This window comes from Oncorhynchus nerka, linkage group LG1 (genome assembly GCF_034236695.1).
Source record: "Oncorhynchus nerka isolate Pitt River linkage group LG1, Oner_Uvic_2.0, whole genome shotgun sequence".
NCBI lineage: Eukaryota > Metazoa > Chordata > Actinopteri > Salmoniformes > Salmonidae > Oncorhynchus > Oncorhynchus nerka.
This window is the reverse complement of record NC_088396.1, coordinates 35,823,635-35,831,015: the sequence shown is the minus strand read 5'-3', so window position 1 is coordinate 35,831,015 and position 7,381 is coordinate 35,823,635.

Below are 7,381 nucleotides of genomic sequence, written 5' to 3'. Positions count from 1 at the left end.
AAACTGTTTCAGTTCAGCAATATTTTTGGGATGTATGCTGTGAACCGTTCTTTTGAGGTCATGCCATGGCATCTCAATCGGGTTGAGGTCAGGCCTCTGACTGGGCCACTCCAGAAGGCATATTTGTTTTCTGTTGAAACAATTATGATGTTCATTTACCTCTGTCTTTTGGGTTATTGTCCTGTTGCATCACCCAAATTCTGTTGAGCTTCAATTGGCGGACAGATAGCCTTACATTCTCCTGCAAAATGTCTTGATAAACTTGGGAATTCGTTTTTCCGTCGATGATAGCAAGCAAGGCAGCAAAGCAGCTCCAAAACATGATACTCCCTCCACCATACTTTACAGTTGGGATGAGGTGTTGATGTTGGTGTGCTCTGCATTTTTTCTCCACACATGGTGTTGTGTGTTCCTTCCAAACAACTCAACTGTAGTTTCATCTGTCCACGGAATATTTTGCCAGTAGCACTGTGGAACATCCAGATGCACTTTTGCAAACTTCAGATGTGCAGCAATGTTTTTGTTTGCGACAGCAGTGGCTTCTTCCGTGGTGTCCTCCCATGAGCATCATTCTTGTTTTGTGTTTTACATATCGTAGACTCGTCAACAGAGATGTTAGCGTGTTCCAGAGATTTCTGTAAGTCTTTAGCTGACACTCTAGGAATCTTCTTAACCTCATTGAGCATTCTGCGTTGTGCTCTTGCAGTCATCTTTGCAGGACAGCCACTCCTAGAGAGAGTAGCTATAAATTAACTTTCTCCATTTATAGACAATTTGTCTTACCGTGGACTGATGAATATCAGGGCTATTAGAGATACTTTTGTAACCCTTTCCAGCTTTATGCAAGTCAACTATTCTTAATCTTAGGTCTTCTGAGATCTCTTTTGTTCAAGGCATGGTTCACCTCAGGCAATGCTTCTTATGAATAGCAAACTCCAATTTTGTGAGTGTTTTTTATAGGGCAGGGCAGCTCTAACCAACATCTCCAATCTCATTTCATTGATTGAACTCCAGTTTAGCTGAGTCCTTTTGGAGAAGTCATTCGCCTAGGGGTTCACATGCTTTTTCCAACCTACACTGTGAATGTTTAAAGGATGTATTCATTATACACAATAAAAATACAATATTTAGTGTGTTATTAGTTTAAGCACACTGTGTTTGCCTATGGTTTTGACTTAGATGAAGATCAGATAAAATGTTATGACCAATTTATGCAGAAATCCAGGTAATTCTATATGGTTCACATACTGTTTCTTGCCACTGTATGTAAATAAGATATTTCTGTATTTTATTTTCAATAAATTAGCAACAATTTCTAAAATCATATTTTCACTTTGTCATTATGGTATATTGTGTGTAGAAAGGTGAGACAAAATATAGATTTAATTAACATTTTGAATTCAGGCTGTAACGCAACAAATAAGTCAAGGTTGTGAGGTAACCGAGAAAAACCAAGAGAGACATTAAGTAGCTCTCAGTCGATACGAGGAAACAATCGGAGGTTGTATTTGACGAATGTTTTATTAAAAAGTATTGATTTCAGCAAACAACGAAAGAGCCACAGATACACAGGACAAACATAGGTACAAGGCAAGGGTTTAAGGATGTACATTTTTACAAGTATCAACTGACAGCGACTCGATGTAATCAGAGGTTCAGTCTGCCCACAGTCATCTCCGCTCAACTCCATTGATGTAATGTTGCTACATTGTGGAGTTGAGATGTTGTCGTAACTTGACTTTAACATTAATCTGAGAACTGTTATTTAACTAATCAACTAACTGTGTTTAATTGTAACCCTGTTAAATTAATAATTTAACAATTAACTCATTAGGATCTGAGTCACCACGAGAGTGGTTCTTTAAAGATTCACCATCTCCCGAATTAAACTCTAAAAAGTCTTTATTAACTATCACATCTATAAACAGTCAACTTATTAATCATAGCCGCGTATCATTTTATCATTCTGAACAGTCGTGTCCTCCTTGCATCTGCAAAAACTCGAGCCTTACTTATGATTCAGTACTACACAAATTGGTTTAATTATTTGTTTACTAGCTAATTCAATGGTAACACAGGATAAACATACTCAATTCATACGTTAAAACAGGTCCCTAGCGGACTGACAACAATATGTCTGCTTGTTACAAAAGAGATGGAGAGGGCGAGAGAGATAGGGACAGAGACACTTAATGTTGGTACATTTAGAAACTACTCTCACTTACAGTAATCACATACTTTGCACATGAATCGCTGCCCTCTTTGAGTAAGAAATCATGAATGTATATAAGTGAAATGCAGAGTTCGCCGGCTCTCTCTTGGTGGACTGGGCCGCCTTGGAAAGGGAGTTGGGCCTTTTCGCGGCATACTTGTAAGGCTCTGATCGTCCACAAGGGTTCCAACAAGTCTTCTATCGTTGTTCTTCTCTGTAGTTGTTCGGTATCCGGTGACTTGTCGTGTAGTCTTGAACAGAACTATAGTTTATTATCCTTCCATTCGCTCTTGAAGATGCTTATTTGAAGATAAGCTAGCCAGCCGTGTCCATGGTTCCCAGTGGGGTGATGACAGTAGCATCTTTGAGCAGAGATGGTTTGAGCAGACTAGTAGGATGGTCCCACTTAAATTTGCTTTCGAATATACTTTACTTAGGACAGCTAATCAGCCATACCAGTGATTGTCCGAGAGGTGAGTCTATCGTCTCTACCTCATGTTGAGATTCAAAGTTCAGATCACTTTAATGTGTAGCTGCAGCATAAGGTTTTGCGGGTCTAGTATGGTAATTTCTTAACCTATCATTTTATACAGTCTGTTCTAAAGGGGGGGGATCCATCAGGCTGACACACTCTCTGACCTCACTTGGGGCGTGACTTTCACTTGCAAAGTTTATGTAAAATAATTACCTCTTATAGATCCTCAAATCACATCCCTCGCTTAACAAAAACACCTCCATCATTATTCATATTACATGCACAACACAGAGTATGGAAACGTCATACATGTAGTGGGTATACTTTCCAAATTGGGTATTTCCTTCATGACATTTTTCATGACATCACAAAATAACAAACAAAATTACATTAGTGTTTTATAGATCGCCTCTGACCATTCTCAACATTCTATGTTATAAATATTGTTCCAATATTCACTTTTGAACATGTTAGATTTCCGTTGGGAAAAGTCTCTTGAAACAAAGGCCGTATTGAATATTGGAGACAGAGACCTGAATCTTATCCCCTTGATTTATGACAGGATGTGAGTTGTTAATCACCACTATTTCTTTCCTCCCCCCTCTGTGGGTGAGAGTGGTCCTGATTGAAGTTATTCATTGCAAACCTGATCTGACCTATTTGGATTCTTGTGGAGAGTCATGACAACGTCCTCCCCCAGCCTGGCTGTTATCTGTTTCCAGAGCCAGTGACCAGCACTGTAAGACAGGACAGGGGAAAAATCTGTTCCAACATTATGCTCCTGAAGAGGCTATTAGACTTCAGGGGACCCCCCTGTTCTGGCCTCTCTCTGCTAAAGCTGTTCACTATCACTGTGTGGTACTCTACTGTACAATCTACAGCTGGAGGTGGGATAGGGGACGTGCTGAGGGTATGGAACAAGCTCAATGCCCAGTCTGGCATTGTGGTCAGTCCTAACCTGAGCTGAGAGTGTCTACATCTCAATGTCTGTAAGCACTGCCTAGTGCCTAGTATGCCTACCCATATCAGTACTCATTGATACCTAGTATGCCTCCCTATATCAGTACTCAATTCCTTCTGCCTAGTAGGCCTGTCCATATCAGTACTCATTGATACCTAGTATGCCTCCCTATATCAGTACTCAATTCCTTCTGCCTAGTAGGCCTGTCCATATCGGTACTCATTGCCTAGTGCCTACATCGCCATGTCTACCAGCAAACTGTGGGTGTGAGTGATCACCTATTGTTCATTGTTTGTGGGGAACGTCAGCGTAATGCCAGTGAGATTATTCTCTATTTGTTAGGTCACACTGCTCTGAAGGCTGTGACCATCACATTAAAGTGTCAGACTAGTGAACTGTAAATCACTATGGATGAATAACACCATGCCTGCGTCCCAAATGGCGCCCTATTCCCTATATAGTACATCACTCTTTACCAGGGCTCTGTAGGTAATATGTTGCTGTTTGGGACGCAGACATTGTAGTAAGGTGGTTTGCTATTTATCTAAAAGGTCAAGCAGGGTTTCCACTCTGCAGTTCACAGCAGCCCCATGTCCACTCTGTTTGTCAGTAGGCTAGAGACTAGCTGATGGTTTCAATCTAGACTCACGATACTGCTTGTATAGGCTAAAGGTGAGCATAATATGCCATGAATGGATTAGCCTTGTCACTAAAAATACATATATCCTATCCTTGTTCTGTGCTCACTAGACCCTAACTCACAACCAGACTGGTGAGGGGATGGCAGTTGTCAACGTTTTTTAATGTTTAGTGTTCCAGGCATTGCTACAATGATCATAAAGTCGTCATAGACACGCTGATATCAGACCGCTCTGGACATGACCCTCCAGGTTAATGAGAACCCGTCAGTCATAAGTCACTGATCAGACCGCTGTTCTGGCACACACGCTATAGACATGACTTCACAGCAGTGATCATAAAGCACTCATCAGCTCTTTCACACATACCCATAAAACACACACACACACTCCACCTGTTACGCCAGTAGGAGAAGGCGGTAGAGCGATCAGTCTGGTCATGAAAACGTCTCCACAGCACTTCGTCTCACTGCGTTGTTGTCTATCGCTACGGAGACCTGGCACACACCAAAGAAAAGTTGTGAAGGTGTGTGTGTGTGTGTGTGTGTGTTTTTTATGTTGTGTGAATGCATGCATGTGTGTTTGAGGAGAGCAGGACAGAACTTATAGTGGGGCAGCGAAGGGAGGCGAGACCGACAGACAGACAAACAGACCGACAGACAGACAAATACAGACAAACAGACCGACAGACAGACAAATACAGACAGACAGACAGACAGACAGACAGACAGACAGACAGACAGACAGACAGACAGACAGACAGACAGACAGACAGACAGACAGACAGACAGACAGACAGACAAATACAGACAAACAGACCGACAGACAGACAAATACAGACAGACAGACAGACAGACAGACAGACAGACAGACAGACAGACAGACAAATACAGACAAACAGACCGACAGACAGACAAATACAGACAGACAGACAGGCAGACAGACAGACAGACAGACAGACAGACAGACAGACAGACAGACAGACAGACAGACAGAATGACAGAGAGACAGACAGACAGACAGACAGACAGACAGACAGACAGACAGACAGACAGACAGACAGACAGACAGACAGACAGACAGACAGACAGACAGACAGACAGACAGACAGACAGTCATCAGTGCAGTGGTCAATCCTTATACAACTCCTGCTGTGATATCAGCAAGTCCTTTCTCTACTACCGTACACTGTCATTGAATCATAGAAAATCGATTTGGAGTCATTTGATATATAGTGTCATCAAACTGTACCGTAGAGACATTTGATAAAATGCCAGGATTATAACAACTAGGTCTGACAGCTTTACTGCACTTTCTAGTTATTTCTCACTATATTGGACAATGACTTTTCTCTTTGGTGTAGCAACTGTCTATGCTGTCTGACAAAATCAGGATGCCAACTATATCTGGAGCCGTATCCCTGTTAACCAACATTGAGGACATAACAGTTCACCTGACTAAAGACTGAATCCAAATGTTACTCTGTTGATTTTATGTACATTTGACATTTACTGTACTTTTCGGAGCATTTGGTGATAACATCAGAAAATACTCTGTATACATTCAGTAACATGATAGGAGTATCCCTGGAAAATGTGGGGTAGGTGCAACATAAGACAAAAACAATGTAAGGGTTTGAGTGAGTGAACTACCTGGTCTCTCCAAATGGCCACACTCCTCTCCAAAATGTGCATAGTTTCTAAATCATTTCAATGCTCTTATATGACTCAAAGAAGAGTCTCAAACTATAAGGTGTTTTTTCGAGCTCTCCTAGCTGTGCTGTTGAGGAACTAAAGCAAGCACACTTGTAGTTGTTTTGTTTGGACACAGCCATGCATCCCCGCCATCACACAATTTATGTTGTTGTGTACGAAATCCCAAAACTGACCATTGTAAATTGCAATTAGGATTAAGTGGGCATCATTTGAAAGCTTGTTCTATTGCCATCCTGAGCTAAGTTATAACATATGATCTTATACTGTTAGCCTTTCACATTGCAATTCATAGAAATAGATTGTAATGTTGGTGTGCATTGTAAGAAGTCATGAGTGTATTCAGGTGCCTGTTCTGCAGCACATTTTCACAATAGACAAAACGTCGGCTCATTCTGTTCAAAACAACCCAGGGTATGACACCATGTCATCTTGGTACTGTGAATTAAACATAGTGTTCCTACTATAAATGTTGACACTGTATATGACATGGCATGGACAGTGCACATTTGGACTCATGGGTGTTTGGATTGCTTGTATGACATCAAAGCAGTATTTATTATAATCCTCAATGTGTCATCTTTCAAAATACATTGAGTCCTCTTAATTTACAGCATTTCCCTCACTCAGACAACAAAACATTTGCAAAAGTTGCCCAGTTAGCCAGAGGGATGGGGGCTACTCCTTGTCGCGCGATGTGCTCAAGTTCAGAATGGCTGTCAGTCAAAACCCACACAGCGCTGTGAAGTGCAGAGTCTGAGCTCTGACCTCATTTATAGCATGTTACTGTACATTCATGTTACTTATCAGTGACTAAATCTGCCATTTTCTATCTGTAAACAGCTATGAGTGTACAGGACTACAGTAGTCAAAGGTTTTGTATTTGGTCCCATATTCCAATGACTACATCAAGCTTGGGACTCTACTTGGTGGATGCATTTGCAGTTTGTTTGGGTGGTGTTTTTGGTTATGTTTTTCCCAATAGTAACTGAATGGTGAATGATGACTGGAGTAATTGTATTTTTTGTGAGTAGATTAGATGTTTCTGAACCTCGATAATGCCTTGATTTAGATCAACCATGAATGAATCAGGAATAATGAGGAGTGAGACAGTTACAGAGGCTACAACAAAACATGCTAACCTCTCACCATTACCAATGACAGGGGGGGTTAGCATTTCTGGGGGATATGATCTTTTTGCCTCTGTAACTGATCTGTCCATGATTATCCATAACCGAGGGTGCACCCTCATGAATGTAGAAGTGTTCAGAAACCTCTTATATTCTCACTGACAATACTAGTGACTCCAAAATGGCACAATACATTATTCACCATTAATTTCTTGTTGGGCAAAACAAAACACAAAACACAACCAAAACAAAC